The sequence below is a fragment of the Lithobates pipiens genome, unplaced genomic scaffold (genome assembly GCF_037356315.1).
Source record: "Lithobates pipiens isolate NorthernLeopardFrog02 unplaced genomic scaffold, aLitPip1_a1.2 Scaffold_18, whole genome shotgun sequence".
Classification (NCBI taxonomy): Eukaryota; Metazoa; Chordata; class Amphibia; order Anura; family Ranidae; genus Lithobates; species Lithobates pipiens.
In genome coordinates this window covers 488014666-488035564 of record NW_027507758.1, presented here as the reverse complement: position 1 = coordinate 488035564, position 20899 = coordinate 488014666, and positions in this window count along the sequence as shown.

The window sequence follows — 20899 nt, the reverse complement described above, 5'->3', positions numbered from 1 at the left end:
TCCGCTCAAGCTTGACTTGCATACACACGGTCACACAAAAGTTTGCTGAACTTTCGACTGTCAAGAATGCAGTGACGTACAACATTATGATGAGCCGAGAAAATTAAGTTCAATGCTATCGTGCATGCGTTAAATTTTTTCTGAGCAAGCATAAGAATTTTGCTCATCGGAATTGGTACAGACGATCAGAATTTCTGATCGGAACTTTTTACAACCGAAAAATTGAGAACCTGCTCTCAATCTTTTGGCTGGAATTCAGCCAGCAAACGTCCGATGAACCATACACATGATCGCATTTTCCGACCAAAAGCTCTCATCTGTATTTTGCTGGTCTCATTACAAAAGGTACCGTATTGATTGTTCTTTTTGAGGAAAATAAGTCTGGGATTAAGCCTAGTAAACACCATTCATTTCTTTTTTTTTTTTTATTCAACAAAATGGGTTGAACAAAAAACAAAAAACTGACATCTCTGGTCGGAGCCACTGTTCGAAAATCGGAAAAAAAAACCCAGTGAGCTGTTGTGTTCTGACAGGAGGACGACCCCCCGCCAGAACACTCCGGTCAGCGCTCTCTGTCATAGAAATGCTTACAGTAAAGAGCACACAGGTCACACAGACCCCAGACCGCGCCACGGGGGCTTCAACAAGACAAAGGCGTAAACCGAAAGGACACACAAATGGTATCGCCACCCCTAGACCTCGCAATCCCAAAAGGAAATGCAAGCAGTAACAAAAATATATATATTTAGACGGGGTCAGGCGCCACTGATAATTGGCTAAAATGGAGTATGTACAAAAAGGTGAGTACACATGCAGCACTAGCCACCAAGAGAACACAGTGGTTACAAGAGTAGAGAGCAGCACTATCCAAAGGTAAGGTACAGGGGAGATAAAAAAGAGTAAGCAGAACTCAAACCATATGATAACCCCCACTAGTATATAATACTACTAAGGTACTGGTAAATGATGCACACCAATGTCTATAGTGTGCTAGGGGGTAACACAAATTATATAAATGACTCACCGAAAGGTGTATACATGGACAACTCGTTAGCACTTATGTAGCCATATACCAGATAAACAGGTTAAACACAGCAAAAACACATATGCATAAAAAATATATATAAAAAACAACACCAAGGGGTATTATGTTATATAGATGTAAACCTGACAGATTAATGATAAATGTGTGTCCATGCGTCTGTACACATGTATATACACTAACCCAAAAAGACCTCTAAAAGTGCTAATAAAGTGCATATAGGTACAACAATGTACGCAAAGTGCAAATGTAATATACAAATATAATCATTGAACACATAAGGTGCTTAGTGCAAACATAGAGTGATCACACTATAATTAATTAAAAAGAAAAATGACAATAGAAAAGCAGAAAATTCATATAACCCTCAGAAATTTTTTTTTTTTTTAATTACGACAAAAAATTCAGCAAGGAATTCATAAAGGCCCCAAAAAAGTTCATATACAGCCCAGGCAGAAATCTCATATGTAGCCCAAACAGCAAACTCCTAAGAAGTGCAGTACAAAAACAAAAAGAAAAAGAAAATAAGTGTCCACAAAATCTTCAGATAGGTGCAGGATGAACGTGACTGGTGCTCAAATACATGAAATTCAGGTGACTTCCGTGCTCACCCCCTCAGCTCCCCACTCACCGGAACTATAAGCCCACGAAGGGCAATCAGGCCTGTAGATTTCACACAGCAAGGATCGATGCACAGAAGAAAGGTTTGGAGGAGGCAGTGTTCCACTCTCTTCTTGATGTATAAGAAAAACTGGTGCTGATGAATCAAGGTTTCCTCAGGGAGAAAAAAGGGGGGAGGGCTCCATAGTGCAGTAATTCCAGGTCTCAAAAGGTTAGTTTTATAAAACCATAAACTTTATTGACACACCAATAAAAGAGATGTGTTTTTTCAAAAAACAAGTAACAAAAAACCCTTGGGGGATATAGTACATAAAAAAATATATATATATTTATGCAATCCCAAAATGACTTAGAATAAATACACACAGTATATTCCAGAGAATACAAGAAAATATATCAAAAAATATATCAAAAAAATGGGTACTTAAATAAAAAATATATATAAAAAAGGGGGTAGTCAAAAAATATATAATAAAAAGTAAGTAAATCGGTGAGTATTTCGGTGAGTCATTTATATAATTTGTGTTACCCCCCTAGCACACTATAGACATTGGCGTGCATCATTACCAGTACCTTAGTAGTATTATATACTAGTGGGGGTTATCATATGGTTTGAGTTCTGCTTACTCTTTTTTATCTCCCCTGTACCTTACCTTTGGATAGTGCTGCTCTCTACTCTTGTAACCACTGTGTTCTCTTGGTGACTAGTGCTGCATGTGTACTCACCTTTTTGTACATACTCCATTTTAGCCAATTATCAGTGGCGCCTGACCCCGTCTAAATATATATATATATTTTTATAGAAATGCTTACGTTTATCGTATGTAGCAGGGAGACATGGTTGCTTAAAAATAGTAATATGGTTGGTCTTCAGAACTGGATGGACTGTTGTCTTTATTCAACCTTACCAACTATGTAACTACGTAAGAAAAATGTCATTCTATGCTTGCCAGCTAAAATGGGATTAAAGCTCTGGCATGAAATAATCATACCTTTGTGTACCACTCCCTCTAGTGGAATTGATGACCACTGCAATCACATGGTATATCTGAGTGTTAAAGGAAAACATGGAGACTAGTAAGAACAAATTAATTTTAAAGACACAAAGATAAGACCCCTTTCACACTCGGGCGTTTATCAGGCACTTTTGAGCTAAAAATAGCACCTGAAAAACGCCTGAAAAACACCTCCCCTGCAGCCCCAGTGCGAGAGTCCGGGTGCGTTTACACTGGGATGGTGCCCTTGCAGGACGTTAGAAAAAGTCTTGAAAGCAGAGTCTTTGGGGCGGTGGAGGAGGGGTGTATACACCTCTCCTTCAATGCTACCTGCCCATTGAAATGAATGGTCACTGTTGCTGAAGCAGCAAATGCCATAAAACTATCCCCTATTTTGTAGACGCTATAACTTTTGCGCAAACCAATCAATACACGTTTAATGTGATTTTATTTTATTTTTTTTTAAATGTAGAAGAATACATATTACCCTAAACTGAGGAAAAAAATTGTTTTTGTTATATATTTTTGGGGGATATTTATTATAGCAAAAAATAAAAAATATTGCATTTTTTTAAAATTGTCGCTCTATTTTTATTTATAGTGCAAAAAATTATAAACACAGAGGTGATCAAATACCACCAAAAGAAATCTCTATTTGTGGGAAAAAAAGGACGTCAATTTTGTTTGGGTACAACGTCGCACGACCGTGCAATTGTCAGTTAAAGTGGTGCAGTGCCGAATCGCAAAAAGTGCTCTGGTCAGGAAGGGGGTAAAATCTTCCGGGGGTGAAGTGGTTAATGTGAGATATTTGTTTTTCATTGCGGATAGGATGCCATCCTTGAAAGTTGAAACATCACTAGGAAAGAGTATACACCTGTGCCCCTAATGCCGTGTACACACGATTGGACTTGTTGATGGACTAGGTCCAACGGTCTTCCCGATGGACTTACGGCGGAGTTCCTACAGACTTTCCGAATGAATGGACTTGGCTACACACAGTCACACCAAAGTCTGATGGATTTGACCGTGATGACGTACGACCGGACTAGAATAAGGAAGTTCATAGCCAGTAGCCAATAGCTGCCCTAGCATTTTTTTTTGTCCGTCGGACTTGCATACACACGAACGGATTTCTCGATAGGAACTGGGTCTGGTGGAGTTCCAGCAGAAAGATTTGAAACATATTCTATTTCTAAAGTCCATCAGATTTTTGGACAGCAAAGGTCTGATGGAGCCCACACATGATCGAATTGTCCGATGGATTTGTTCCGTCGGACCGTTGCTGTCGAAAAGTCCGGTCGTGTATACGTGGCATTCGTGTATTTTCACCATAGTATGAAACCATAGTATTAAGCCAAATGACCCACAAGATATGGATCCCTGTAGCACCCCCCCTCCCCCAACCACCCATATTTATGTAGCGATACCCCTGTAGGAGGCCGATGATTAGGATGCATCCTCTGTTCTTTGCCTCAACCTTCTCAAGAACCTCAGCCCCTCTGACACACCAGGTTGTGATACAATATCACAGGAAATCACTCAAAGCAATACCTAGTATCCAGTAGTAGTGCTAAAATAAAGAAAACAGGGACACAAAGCACGTAAAGTGATTAAAAGCCTATAAAAATGAAGCAAATTAAAACCTTGTCCTTATGAATAGGTTAGTAAATTAGTCAGTTATAACCAATACATACTGATCAGGGCCGTAGATATTTTTTTTTTCCTGGGGGGGGGGGGGTTCAGCCTTGGGTACTCAGTAAGAAATTGTGGGTGTGTGAAAAATTGTGCTAACAGTGGGAGGGGCTTAAAACCTTACTCACTGTGTATACAATAGCATATATCACAGCCCTTGTACCCCAAAAATATGCTTTAACTACTGTACTACAACCAGGAGTCTAATGCCCTGTACACACGAACAGTTTTTCCATCGGAATAAACTCTGAAGGTTTCTCCGACGGAATTCCGCTCAAGCTCTCTTGCATACACACGGTCACACCAAAGTCCAACCATCAAGAACGTGTTGGCGTACAACACAAACGCTGAGACTAGAAAAAGGAAGTTCAATAGCCAGTAGCCAATAGCTTCCGTCTCGTACTTGCTTCAGAGCATGCATCGTTTTTGGTATGTCGGAACAGCATACAGACGCGCGGTTTTCCCAATAGGAATTGGTTCAGTCGGAAAAATTTAGAACATGTTCTCTTTCTAGGTCCATCAGAATTTTCAACATAAAAAGTCAGATGAGGCATACACACGATCGGAATATATACGATGAAAAGCTCCCTTCGGACTTTTTCTGTCGGAAATTCCACTTGTGTTGTGTGTACATGGCATTACAGAATTCAGCATATTGGTTTGTAAAATGTTCCCATTGCATATGCTTTCCTACACACAGCCTACCTTGAAGAAGAACTTCATTAACAGTGACTACTGAGCAACCTGTACATTATAGCATAAAAATTACAGGGGTCACAAATATGTCATATAAAGCCTAGCGTATGCAATCCCTTTTAGGCAAAACTCTACTGGTGGTAGCAAATCCCTGTAACAGCAAAAATTGTATGAAACAAAAAAGGGTGAGCGAATGTGTTACCGGTCTCAAAATATAAATTAAGAAAGCTGATGACAGGGACTGCAAAGAATTACACAAACAGTATCAGATATGACCACTCATCTTTATGGCTTGAAGTAGTTTCACTTTTACATAATAATACATATATTACATTTGTATAGTCACATGTTCATAACTGTTAACAATATATCGTACAGATTATGACTGAAATACTTTTTTTATAAACATATATTTTCCTTTTATTCAGTATTATAGATAATTATCTTTATCTCTCTGGTACACTTTAGCTGTGCAATAATAATACTTGCATTGTATTACTTTCAGTAGTTCTCTTTTTTGACCACTAGATGGTGCACATTGCGTGTCTGTATGAAGCAATGCATAAGCTTTCCAGTACAATAGTTTGTTTACCCATTTAATATAGTTTTTCAACATGTGCTTTCTAATTTTATGTAACTTTGCATAAACCAGGTTTAAATATGAATGAATGAAATATTTGTATAGCACACAATGCGAACTGAATCGCCTCTAGGCGCTGTGGCGAGTTTTGATCATCTGCTAAAAGAGGAAGGTCCTGAGTTTTTTCCTACAAGCCAGGTGATTTTCTTCCAGGCGGATGTTGATTGGTAGAGCATTCCATAGCCGAGGCCCTTGGACAGCGAATCTCCGATCCCCCTTGGATTTATACTGGGCTTTGGGCACGAGGAGGAGGTTTTTGTTGGCTGATCTAAGACTGCAGTTTGGTGTGTAATGACTTAATTTCTCCATTAGGTATTGCGGAGCTTCTCTACCAACGCATTTGTGGGTGAGGCAAAGGGTCTTGAACGTGATCCGATTTTTTACGGTTAGCCAATGTAAGCTCCTCAGCGAAGGAGAGATGGATTCCCAGGGTTTTTTTCCTGTTATCAGCCTTGCCGCCGTGTTTTGGATCAGTTGTAATCGCGCAAGTTGATATTGTGGTAATCCTATGTAAAGCGAGTTTGCGTAGTCCAGTCTTGAATTAATGATTGTTCCAACTACCACTGCTTTTTCATTGTTTGGGATAAAATACACCTATGTATAACAGTTTAGTGCTTACAATAAACATTTGTTCTGACTAATACAGTATTTTTATGCTTTTGTGCCCTTTTCACTGTTCCTCACACATGCTGTTCTGAACTTCTAATTACAGCAAAACAATTTCATAAAATCTGCTGAAATTTTTCCTGCATCTCCTCAAGATGTTTAGGAATCTTTCTATCACAGTTTAGCATGGATTAGAAATAATTTAAAGTACATACCTGCAAAGAATTACACAAACAGTATCAGATATGACCACTCATCTTTATGGCTTGAAGTAGTTTCACTTCAGTCACATGGTGTGTGGTCTATATAGGCTCTGCTCGTGTACCTTCTCTGCCATCTACTGGTTGTTGATAAAATAGCAGGATGGTATTTCTTTGCTTATAAATAAAAAAAAATCAATATGTACTTTGGGGTCTGTTTTGTCTTTTATGTGACCATATAAACCCCATTCCGTCACAAAGGCCTCTCAACACACTGATGCTAAAGATGACTTCCTGATGGTGATCAATCCCAACTGTGTCCTAACCAAGCCAGAAGTAATTAGCAATGCTAACTTACTAATAAGTCAGCAATGCTCTGGGCCCCCCCCCCCCCTCTTGTACCTGGTGTCCACATAGTCCCTGGGCTCTGCAGTCCACCCCCTGATGGCCAATCCTGTATTCTGGATGGAGGTGGAATCCAGGTGGCTATCCCTATAGCACAGTGGAGGGGTTAAAACCTAACTTCATGTTTACAGTGACTTTAAATAGTCCATTCGACCCAAGCTGGTCCAATTTCCTTTATGAACAGATACACTCGCTTTCAGTGCTGTACCAACTGTGTGTAGCATAAACTACATTGTATAGTGTACAGAGCTGTGTTCTGGCAGTGGGACAGGGACTTCCCATCTGCTGCAGGAACAAAATCAAGTCAGGCCGATCACTGCTCAGCCATTCACAGGAAGCCTTGTATTTTATCAATGAATATAAGGCTTTCTCTGATTGACTTAGAGGAAGTTCATAATGTTATCCCCCTGCCTCAGTCCATCAGAGGAAGCTTTATATTTGTAGATAAAATACAAGGCTTCCTGTGAATGGATCAGCAGCATTCTTCCCGTCATGATTTTGTTTCATGAGTGGGACAGGAAATCTCCATCCTTTTGACAGAACATAGCGCTGTCTATTGTAGGTAACTGATGCTACCTACAGTTTATACAGCACCCCCAGCAGGCACATCTGTTAGTGAAACAAATAGTAAACATGGAGTAAGCCTCCAAAGTCTGCCAGGATCTTTACAGGGGGGCTTTTGTTTTACACTTTAGGCTGAGCTGAAGGCTGCTGACTAATTGGGGTTTCCAATCTGTTTACAGACAAGGCTGCTTTGCCTTTGTGTGTCCCCAGAGTCTGCTGCTGCTTCCAAGTGGTCTGTGTTTTCCTGGTACAACTGCTCTCTCCTCTGGCTCACACTGCTCATGCCTCACCTGGTTTTGTACACAGTACTCTACTGCAGTCCTCTGTCTATATCCAACTTCTCCTGTACTGCAGGTGACCTGCTAACCAGTCTCTGCTGGCATTGCCTCTCTCCTGTGGGCCCCATTTATGACCTCATCTTTCTCACACTTCCCCCCCAGACTTTTATTTTTTGCCAGTGGACGAGGCAAAATCAGACTGCCAATGCAGTGAATTATAGTTCTTCTCTCCCCCTGAAGTGTCCTATCAACAGGCATGTCATTAGAAATTACGAGGCCCTGCACAGACTACCTGGCAGGGACCCCTCTTGGGCACCCAGAGACGTATGAGGCATTACATGGGTGAGGCAAAATTGTGTTAACAGCATGTGTGGGCTGTTGTAGGGCAGTAAAAACAAGTGCGTGAGCCCCAGTTATACTACTCCCTGGCCACCCAGCTGTATTTTAGACGTTAGGTGGAGGAGTGCTGTTCACATGCTATGACTGCCACACTTTGTGTCACAGCTGCTAAAAAATTGAACACTGCATTTTGAGTTGATAAAGCCACAGACATACATGCACACACATACATACAAACATGCACACACATACATACATACAGACACACATGCACACACACACACACATACAGACACACATGCACACACACACACACACACACACACATACATACATACATACAGACATGCACACACATACATACAGACACACATGCACACACACACTTACAGACACACATACACACACACACATACAGACACACATGCACACACATACATACATACAGACACACATGCACACACACACATACAAACACATAAATAAAGCCTTTTTAAAATGAATGTAGCTTCTAGCACAGTACTCTACCTTTCCTGCTTCCTCATTCAGCTGGGTACTGCACTGTAGGGGGAAGCAGAGAGCACAGCACCCTTCCCTGCATTTTACTTTCACTTTTGAAGCTGACAAGCTTCTCACAGTGCTGGGGATCAGGCTCATCTGACAGCCCTGATCCCGCAGCACGCCATTTAAAACTGGACCGCGGGCCGCGATTGGCCTGCGGGCCGGACTTTGGACATGCCTGTTATATCAGAACTGCATGGAGTGGAACTCCCCATTGCCAGTCAGAGATCTAATGATGGAATCTGATGATTACACAGGGAATGAAAAATCTATTTTTTTGTTAAAGGAGAAAGGTACAGTCTTATAATTGTTTTGCCGTTGTTGCTGAAAATGGGAAAAAAAGTAGGGTTGCACCAATACCAGCATGCAAACCGATACTTTTGGCTTAGTTCTTTCAGCTATCAGCAGAATTCCTCCACTGTCAGCTGAGATGTAAAAAAAAAAGCTGCCGATTATTGGCTGTTAAGGAGCGGGGCTGCTGCATCCTGAACAACCGATGATTTATTTAGTCGTCAGTCGGGTTCCCCATTGGCAGTTGAAGTATAATTCTCAGCCAGGCAATGTTTATTAACAACATTGCTCAGCCACTGAAACAGAAAGATAAAAAGAAACATTGTTTATTTTTGTATCTTTCTGTTTATTCAGCTACAAATCAAAGGGATGAACTTCAATCTGCAGATGAAGTCAGTTTAAAGCAACCTGTCAAGTAAAAAATATATATATATATTTTTTGTTTTTATAAATCTATTTAACTCCTAATTGTTCACTTCTATTTTATAAAACTATTAATAATTAAACCTTTTTTTGCTTTGTTCCTTATTTTTTACACCTTATATTTACACGTTTCACATTGAAAAAAAGCGCAAAATGAACAAAAAAAAAAATGTATTTCATTTGTAAATAACTTTTTAATGCTTTGTACCTTTGTTGACAGCTGAGTGTAAACAAATCAGTTTCAGTAGGTATTAGTATTTGGTATCGGCGAGTACTGTAAAAACAAATGGTATCGCTGCGTCCCTAGAAAAAAGGGTTGATCCTGTAGTTAAACTTTAATGAAAGCTGACATTTTAAAAATATTGAAAATAAAAAATGTAAAACTGAATTTAATATGTTAAAGCATTTATAATATTTTAACGTTAGGGTTTACTACTTCAAAGTAGGTCAAGGTTTCTACCTTTCTTCATAATACAAACTCACTTCTCCCACCTCTCCACCAACACAACTTCTCCCACCTCTCCACCAACACAACTTCTCCCACCTCTCCACCAACACAACTTCTCCCACCTCTCCACCAACACAACCTCTCCCACCTCTCTACCAACACAACCTCTCCCACCTCTCCACCAACACAACTTCTCCCACCTCTCCACCAACACAACTTCTCCCACCTCTCCACCAACACAACTTCTCCCACCTCTCCACCAACACAACCTCTCCCACCTCTCCACCAACACAACCTCTCCCACCTCTCCACCAACACAACTTCTCCCACCTCTCCACCAACACAACTTCTCCCACCTCTCCACCAACACAACCTCTCCCACCTCTCCACCAACACAATTTCTCCCACCTCTCCACCAACACAACCTCTCCCACCTCTCCACCAACACAACCTCTCCCACCTCTCCACCAACACAACTTCTCCCACCTCTCCACCAACACAACTTCTCCCACCTCTCCACCAACACAACCTCTCCCACCTCTCCACCAACACAATTTCTCCCACCTCTCCACCAACACAACTTCTCCCACCTCTCCACCAACACAACTTCTCCCACCTCTCTACCAACACATTCATATGACCACAGGTTTTTATATGGGAAATGTACAGTAAAAACGCACTTCGCCCTGACTGGCTGTTACAAGTGGCAATCAAGCTCTATCTTGGGTTAGAGGAGGGCTCTCCAGCCTCACAACAAGTGCACATGTTGTTCCAAGATGGCATCAATTGTTGCACTGTGTGTTCTTGATCAATCTTTCTCTGGGAATCTTGCTACAAAACAAACCAGTGGATTTGCATTAATTCTGACATATTTATTAATTTATTTCAGATACTTATATAGTGCCATCAATTTACTCAGCACTAGGGATGAGCTTCGAGTTTGAGTCAAACTCATGTTCGACTCGAACATTGCCTGTTCACCTGTTCAGCGAACAGTGAACAATTTGGGCTGTTCGCGGTAAATTCGAAAATCCGAAACACCCTGTACAAGTCTATGGGAAAAATCTAAAGTGCTAATTTTAAAGGCTAATATGCAAGTTACTGTCCTAAAAAGTGTTTGGGGACCCGGGTCCTGCCCCAGGGGACATGGATCAATGCAAAAAAAAAGTTTTAAAAACTGACGTTTTTTCAGGAGCAGTGATTTTAATAATGATTAAAATGAAACAGTGAAAGTGTAATATTCCTTTAAAATTCGTACCTGGGGGTGTCTATAGTATGCCTGTGAAGGGGCGCATGTTTCCCGTGCTTAGAACTGTCCCTGCACAAAGTGTAATTTTGCAAGGAAAAAAAGGCTTTTAAAATCACTTTCCATTGTCGGCTCCCGTAATACAGAGAACACTCAATGAGTGTTCTCTGTATTAGCCGACAATTCATTCATTGATAAAAAATTAAAAATAAAAAGCGTGGGGGTTCCCCTCAATTCAATTACCAGGCCCTTCAGGTCTGGTATGGATATTAAGGGGAACCCCGCATCAAATTAAAAAAAAATTGACGTGGGGTCCCCCTAAAAATCCATACCAGACCCTTTATCCGAGCACGCAATCTGGCAGGCCGCAGGAAAAGAGGGGGGACGAGAGAGCGCCCCCCCCTCCTGAACCGTACCAGGCCACATGCCCTCAACATTGGGAGGATGCTTTAGGGGTCTGTGACCCCTCAAAGCACCATGTCCCCATGTTGATGGGGACAAGGGCCTCATCCCCACAACCCTGGCCCGGTGGTTGTGGGGGTCTGCAGGCGGGGGGCTTATCAGAATCTGGAAGCCACCTTTAACAAGGGGACCCCCAGATCCCAGCCCCCCCTGTTTGAAATGGTAAGGGGGTACTACCCCTACCATTTCACAAAGAAAGTGTAAAAATGGTTAAATAAGACAAACACACTTTTGAAAAATTCCTTTATTAAAAAAAAAAAAAAAAAAGATTCCAGCGTTGCTAATACACTCTTCCTATCCAGCAATGGATGATCTTCTCTCCGGGGTCCAGCGATGGCTGATCTGATCCAGCGATGGGGGACCTCTCAGTCCAGCGCTGTCCATACATGCATCCGTCTTCTGTCTCCACTGCGGAGACACTGCGGGGATCCCAGCGCTGACGTTTCTTATCTTAGGAGGGCGGGGTGAGGGAAGCTATGGGGTTCCCCAGTGACGTATGGGTGACCTCGCCCCCCTCTGATGTAACGCAGGCCCCCAAAGCATCCTCCCAATGTTGAGGGCATGTGGCCTGGTACGGTTCAGGAGGGGGGCGCTCTCTTGTCCCCCCTCTTTTCCTGTGGCCTGCCAGGTTGCGTGCTCGGATAAAGGGTCTGGTATGGATATTTAGGGGGACCCCACGTCAATTTTTTTTAAATTTGATACGGGGTTCCCCTTAATATCCATACCAGACCTGAAGTGCCTGGTAATTGAATTTAGGGGAACCTCCATGCTCTTTTTTTTTTTATCAATGAATGAATTGTCGGCTAATACAGAGAACACTCATTGAGTGTTCTCTGTATTACCGGAGCCGACAATGGAAAGTGATTTTAAAAGACTTTTTTTCCTTGCGAAATGACACTTTGTGCAGGGACAGTTCTAAGCATGGGAAACATGCGCCCCCTCACAGGCATACTATAGACACCCCCCAGGTAAGAAATTTAAAGGAATATTACACTTTATTGTTTCACTTTAATCATTATTAAAATCACTGCTCCTGAAAAAACTGACGTTTTTAAAACTTTTTTTGCATTGATCCATGTCCCCTGGGGCCAGACCCAGGTCCCCAAACACTTTTTAGGACAGTAACTTGCATATTAGCCTTTAAAATTAGCACTTTAGATTGTAAACGTTCGAGTCCCATAGACTTTAATAGGGTTCTAAAGTTCACACGAAGTTTAGGTCTGTTCACAGGTTCTGGTGCAAACTGAACAGGGGGGTGTTCGGCTCATCCTTACTCAGCACTTTACATATACATTGTTCATTCACATCAGTCCCTACTCTCAAGGAGCTTACAACCTAAGGTCCCTAACACACATTCATACACATGCTAGGGCCAATTTAGACAGGATCCGATGTATGTGAATAAATGTGCTCATTACCCATACTAAGCTGAAATAAGTTGGAATAAGTTTCAGATTCTGCACCATTCCCTGTCCCACAAGTGTGGGTGGGAGAAATCCAGAAATTGTTACCAGCTGCATTTTCTGGAGTGGATTGATTTCCTCCAATTTCGTGTGACAAAAGGAAGTGTGTTGTGTTGAAAATCGCACTGTGCTGACTTTGGATTTTTCTGCTCAGCACTAGGGAATAGTGATGGACGAACTTCCGACGGGACGTTTCGCGAACGCGAAACGCGAACGGGCACAAACGTTCGCGAAAACGACCGTTCGCCGCGGGCTCCATTGACTTCAATGGGAGGCGAATTTCGCAAACCTTTAGGTCGAATTTGCGGCCACGGGGTAATTATTAGGGGGTAGCACGTAGTCCCACCACCTGGACAATAGCATAATACATGTATGAGGTGAATTTGGGATCGATAACTACAAGCATTTTTTTTTTATTTGGGAAATTGTTCTGACAATTCAGGACTATGGAGCTAATGAAGGCAATGGAGGAGAGGGAAGGTCAGGGACCAGGGTAGGCAAACAAGAGGGTGCAGGAGATACAGAGCACTGACAGCAGCACCGTAATACAGAGCACTGACATCAGCACCGTGACATACAGCGCTGACAGCAGCTCCGTGACATACAGCGCTGACAGCAGCTCCGTGACATACAGCGCTGACAGCAGCTCCGTGACATACAGCGCTGACAGCAGCTCCGTGACATACAGCGCTGACAGCAGCTCCGTGACATACAGCGCTGACAGCAGCACCGTGACATACAGCGCTGACAGCAGCTCCGTGACATACAGCGCTGACAGCAGCTCCGTGACATACAGCGCTGACAGCAGCTCCGTGACATACAGCACTGACAGCAGCTCCGTGACATACAGCGCTGACAGCAGCTCCGTGACATACAGCGCTGACAGCAGCACCGTGACATACAGCGCTGACAGCAGCTCCGTGACATACAGCGCTGACAGCAGCTCCGTGACATACAGCGCTGACAGCAGCTCCGTGACATACAGCACTGACAGCAGCTCCGTGACATACAGCGCTGACAGCAGCTCCGTGACATACAGCGCTGACAGCAGCACCGTGACATACAGCGCTGACAGCAGCTCCGTGACATACAGCGCTGACAGCAGCTCCGTGACATACAGCGCTGACAGCAGCTCCGTGACATACAGCGCTGACAGCAGCTCCGTGACATACAGCGCTGACAGCAGCTCCGTGACATACAGCGCTGACAGCAGCTCCGTGACATACAGCGCTGACAGCAGCTCCGTGACATACAGCGCTGACAGCAGCTCCGTGACATACAGCGCTGACAGCAGCTCCGTGACATACAGCGCTGACAGCAGCACCGTAAGCAGCCCCAGGAGGAAGTCAGCACAGCACAGGGATGGTGTGATCCCCTCATAATAAGAACCCCCAGGAGGAAGTCAGCACAGCACAGGGATGGTGGGAGCCCCTCATAATAAGAACCCCCAGGAGGAAGTCAGCACAGCACAGGGATGGTGGGAGCCCCTCATAATAAGAACACCCAGGAGGAAGTCAGCACAGCACAGGGATGGTGGGAACCCCTCATAATAAGCAGCCCCAGTAGAAATATGACACCGCTCAACCTCTTCAAAGAGGAGGGTAGGGGCATATAGTACGGTGTGCTTTTTTGGGTCAGGGAAGTGAGCCAAATGAATTAAGAAGGTCTGTGTGCTTGATTCCAAAAATTGTTTATAGACATATACATGGTCTACTGATCACATGTGTTGAATTCCTCCGAGATCCATGCCTCATTCATTTTTAGAAATGTGAGGTAGTTAACACTGTCGTGAGCTAGGCGAGTACGCTTATCGGTCACAATCCCCCCTGCTGCGCTGAACGTCCTTTCGGACAGGACACTGGATGAGGGGCAAGCCAACAGTTCGATTGCAAATTGGGCAAGCTCTGGCCAGAGGTCAAGCCTGCCCACCCAGTAGTCTAGGGGTTCATCACTCCTCAGAGCGTCCACATCGGCCGTTAACCCAATGTAGTCGGACACCTGACGGTCTAGGCGTTCCCTGATGCTGGATCCGGATGACACCTGTCGATGGGTCGGCTGAAAGAATGACCTCATATCCGAAGTCACCAACACATCTTCAAACCGGCCTCTTCTTGCAGGCGCTGTTGGATTGGTACCCGCAAATCCTTCTCTGGGAGTGGGAATTGCTCCTCTGCCAGCGCACGCAAAAGCAGAATGCAGCATTTCTCGAAGCAAGGCCTGGAAGTGCTGCATTCTGACAGCCCTCTGCGACGGCGGTAACATTTCCGCCATTTTGTGTTTGTACCGGGGATCTAAGTACGTTGCCACCCAGTACTGGTCCTTGACCCTCATGCTTTTTATACGGGGGTCCCTATTAAAACACTGGAGCATGAAGGCCCCCATTTGCACTCAAGCGGAAGGTATGTGGTGGTGGTGGTGTTGTTGGTGGTAGTGTCTTTGGGGGTGCACATAGCAGAGAGTGAAGAAGAGGGTGCAGATCGAGAGGATGAGGAGGGTGCAGAAGAATAAGGCTGAGTGAGCCACTCAACCAAGTCTGGTGCGTCCTTTAAAGTAATTGAACGCACCTTCTGCAACTTCCCACTTTGGCTCAAGGCTGTTGCTCCTGCCCTACCCCTACCACCCCTGCGGAAGGGCCTGCCTCTTCCTCTGCCTGTCATTTTTTAAATCACCCTGTGACAAAACTCTTAGTCCCTATACCGCTGAAGGACTGCTGCAGTATAGGGCAGCGGTCAGCAGTAGTGCACGTCAACCCTATGTATTGTGGACCGATAGCGGTCCTTACAGAACAGCAGACTGTACTGCACTCAGGCCTATGTACCGTAGCACCCTATACCAAGTTACCAGTCCTTATAAGAACTTTTGTGGACCAAGCAGGTTGTGTGTTAGTGATTAGCAGACTGTACGTCAGTCCCTATACCAATGAAGGACTGCTGCAGTATAGGGCAGCGGTCAGCAGTAGTGCACGTCAACCCTATGTATTGTGGACCGATAGCGGTCCTTACAGAACAGCAGACTGTACTGCACTCAGGCCTATGTACCGTAGCACCCTATACCAAGTTACCAGTCCTTATAAAAACTTTTGTGGACCAAGCAGGTTGTGTGTTAGTGATTAGCAGACTGTACGTCAGTCCCTATACCAATGAAGGACTGCTGCAGTATAGGGCAGCGGTCAGCAGTAGTGCACGGCAACCCTATGTATTGTGGACCGATAGCGGTCCTTACAGAACAGCAGACTGTAACGCACTCAGGCCTATGTACCGTAGCACCCTATACCAAGTTACCAGTCCTTATAAGAACTTTTGTGGACCAAGCAGGTTGTGTGTTAGTGATTAGCAGACTGTACGTCAGTCCCTATACCAATGAAGGACTGCTGCAGTATAGGGCAGCGGTCAGCAGTAGTGCACGGCAACCCTATGTATTGTGGACCGATAGCGGTCCTTACAGAACAGCAGACTGTACTGCACTCAGGCCTATGTACCGTAGCACCCTATACCAAGTTACCAGTCCTTATAAGAACTTTTGTGGACCAAGCAGGTTGTGTGTTAGTGATTAGCAGACTGTACGTCAGTCCCTATACCAATGAAGGACTGCTGCAGTATAGGGCAGCGGTCAGCAGTAGTGCACGGCAACCCTATGTATTGTGGACCGATAGCGGTCCTTACAGAACAGCAGACTGTACTGCACTCAGGCCTATGTACCGTAGCACCCTATACCAAGTTACCAGTCCTTATAAGAACTTTTGTGGACCAAGCAGGTTGTGTGTTAGTGTTTAGCAGACTGTGCGTCAGTCCCTATACCGCTGAAGGACTGCTGCAGTATAGGGCAGCGGTCAGCAGTAGTGCACGGCAACCCTATGTATTGTGGACCGATAGCGGTCCTTACAGAACAGCAGACTGTAACGCACTCAGGCCTATGTACCGTAGCACCCTATACCAAGTTACCAGTCCTTATAAGAACTTTTGTGGACCAAGCAGGTTGTGTGTTAGTGATTAGCAGACTGTACGTCAGTCCCTATACCAATGAAGGACTGCTGCAGTATAGGGCAGCGGTCAGCAGTAGTGCACGGCAACCCTATGTATTGTGGACCGATAGCGGTCCTTACAGAACAGCAGACTGTAACGCACTCAGGCCTATGTACCGTAGCACCCTATACCAAGTTACCAGTCCTTATAAGAACTTTTGTGGACCAAGCAGGTTGTGTGTTAGTGATTAGCAGACTGTACGTCAGTCCCTATACCAATGAAGGACTGCTGCAGTATAGGGCAGCGGTCAGCAGTAGTGCACGGCAACCCTATGTATTGTGGACCGATAGCGGTCCTTACAGAACAGCAGACTGTAACGCACTCAGGCCTATGTACCGTAGCACCCTATACCAAGTTACCAGTCCTTATAAGAACTTTTGTGGACCAAGCAGGTTGTGTGTTAGTGATTAGCAGACTGTACGTCAGTCCCTATACCAATGAAGGACTGCTGCAGTATAGGGCAGCGGTCAGCAGTAGTGCACGGCAACCCTATGTATTGTGGACCGATAGCGGTCCTTACAGAACAGCAGACTGTAACGCACTCAGGCCTATGTACCGTAGCACCCTATACCAAGTTACCAGTCCTTATAAGAACTTTTGTGGACCAAGCAGGTTGTGTGTTAGTGTTTAGCAGACTGTGCGTCAGTCCCTATACCGCTGAAGGACTGCTGCAGTATAGGGCAGCGGTCAGCAGTAGTGCACGGCAACCCTATGTATTGTGGACCGATAGCGGTCCTTACAGAACAGCAGACTGTACTGCACTCAGGCCTATGTACCGTAGCACCCTATACCAAGTTACCAGTCCTTATAAGAACTTTTGTGGACCAAGCAGGTTGTGTGTTAGTGTTTAGCAGACTGTGCGTCAGTCCCTATACCGCTGAAGGACTGCTGCAGTATAGGGCAGCGGTCAGCAGTAGTGCACGGCAACCCTATGTATTGTGGACCGATAGCGGTCCTTACAGAACAGCAGACTGTAACGCACTCAGGCCTATGTACCGTAGCACCCTATACCAAGTTACCAGTCCTTATAAGAACTTTTGTGGACCAAGCAGGTTGTGTGTTAGTGATTAGCAGACTGTACGTCAGTCCCTATACCAATGAAGGACTGCTGCAGTATAGGGCAGCGGTCAGCAGTAGTGCACGGCAACCCTATGTATTGTGGACCGATAGCGGTCCTTACAGAACAGCAGACTGTAACGCACTCAGGCCTATGTACCGTAGCACCCTATACCAAGTTACCAGTCCTTATAAGAACTTTTGTGGACCAAGCAGGTTGTGTGTTAGTGATTAGCAGACTGTACGTCAGTCCCTATACCAATGAAGGACTGCTGCAGTATAGGGCAGCGGTCAGCAGTAGTGCACGGCAACCCTATGTATTGTGGACCGATAGCGGTCCTTACAGAACAGCAGACTGTACTGCACTCAGGCCTATGTACCGTAGCACCCTATACCAAGTTACCAGTCCTTATAAGAACTTTTGTGGACCAAGCAGGTTGTGTGTTAGTGATTAGCAGACTGTACGTCAGTCCCTATACCAATGAAGGACTGCTGCAGTATAGGGCAGCGGTCAGCAGTAGTGCACGGCAACCCTATGTATTGTGGACCGATAGCGGTCCTTACAGAACAGCAGACTGTAACGCACTCAGGCCTATGTACCGTAGCACCCTATACCAAGTTACCAGTCCTTATAAGAACTTTTGTGGACCAAGCAGGTTGTGTGTTAGTGATTAGCAGACTGTACGTCAGTCCCTATACCAATGAAGGACTGCTGCAGTATAGGGCAGCGGTCAGCAGTAGTGCACGGCAACCCTATGTATTGTGGACCGATAGCGGTCCTTACAGAACAGCAGACTGTAACGCACTCAGGCCTATGTACCGTAGCACCCTATACCAAGTTACCAGTCCTTATAAGAACTTTTGTGGACCAAGCAGGTTGTGTGTTAGTGATTAGCAGACTGTACGTCAGTCCCTATACCAATGAAGGACTGCTGCAGTATAGGGCAGCGGTCAGCAGTAGTGCACGGCAACCCTATGTATTGTGGACCGATAGCGGTCCTTACAGAACAGCAGACTGTAACGCACTCAGGCCTATGTACCGTAGCACCCTATACCAAGTTACCAGTCCTTATAAGAACTTTTGTGGACCAAGCAGGTTGTGTATTAGTGTTTAGCAGACTGTGCGTCAGTCCCTATACCGCTGAAGGACTGCTGCAGTATAGGGCAGCGGTCAGCAGTAGTGCACGGCAACCCTATGTATTGTGGACCGATAGCAGTCCTTACAGAACAGCAGACTGTACTGCACTCAGGCCTATGTACCGTAGCACCCTATACCAAGTTACCAGTCCTTATAAGAACTTTTGTGGACCAAGCAGGTTGTGTGTTAGTGTTTAGCAGACTGTGCGTCAGTCCCTATACCGCTGAAGGACTGCTGCAGTATAGGGCAGCGGTCAGCAGTAGTGCACGTCAACCCTATGTATTGTGGACCGATAGCGGTCCTTACAGAACAGCAGACTGTAACGCACTCAGGCCTATGTACCGTAGCACCCTATACCAAGTTACCAGTCCTTATAAGAACTTTTGTGGACCAAGCAGGTTGTGTATTAGTGTTTAGCAGACTGTGCGTCAGTCCCTATACCGCTGAAGGACTGCTGCAGTATAGGGCAGCGGTCAGCAGTAGTGCACGGCAACCCTATCTATTGTGGACCGATAGCGGTCCTTACAGAACAGCAGACTGTACCGCACCCAAGCCTATGTACCGTAGCACCCTAGACAGACCAAGTTACCAGTCCTTATAAGAACTTTTGTGGAACAAGTGAGTTGTGAATGATTAGCAGACTGCAGCAGAAGGGCAGCAGTCAAGTATAATATTCTTTCTATATTTGGAAGAAAGAATATTATACGTGTACAAGCCTATTACCGTACCACTGATACCAGTCCTGAAAAGAACCTTTGTGGAACTAATAGTAACAGCAAGTCTTTAAAATTATCCTCACTGCCTGACACACTGCTTCCTGCCTGTCCCTATACAAATTGGCAAAAAAGAGTAGGCTGGAACGATTAGCTGGAACAGCTCTTTTGTGGACCTGATAGTAACAGCTAATGATGATGATGATGATGATGATGAAGAAAGACTAATCTGGCTGAGCTGTCCCTAAAATAGCAGCATACAGCGCTCTGTCCCTTTATCTAAACTGACAAAAGAAACTCAGGCTGCTGACCTAACACCTATACCAGTCCTGAAAAGAACTTTTGTGTACCAAATAGCTAGCGTTTTCTCTGTCCCTACTCCACACAGGATCCTTTCCCTACAGTGACAGAAGAAAGAATGTAAAATGGCCACCGGATCGGGTGTATTTATAGGTTAGGGGGAATGTCCAAGTGTCCATGAGCTGTCATGTCTCAATTGGTTGTCCTGTAACACATGATAAACGTGTCACGAAAGGTTAAAGTTCTTGTATACATTAAACACGTAAGTCCGCCGGGGCGAACGACGGAAAAAGGCGTTCGAACCCGCGGACGGCGAAAGTCGGAAATTCGCCGCGAAACGACCGCCGGGCGAACCGTTCGGCCATCACTACTAGGGAATAAATGATTATGATGAAATCCTTTTACTCACGACCTCAGCATTACTCAGCATAGAGAACAGTTAATGCTATTTTTTTTAAAAAATATTCTTTATTTAGGAAGAACATCAATAGGATAACAAGTACACATTGAGCTAATACACCTTTGTTAAAGCGCTAGGAAACTGACATGTTTTGTTTTTTTCACACCTGCAAGGCAAAAGGCATAATGAGCTAGTATGCACCGCATACTAGCTCATTATGAAATACTTACCTTAGAACGAGCCCCCGAAATCTCACCCGATACACACCGAGGGAGCTGACATGTTCCCTCGGCGTGTC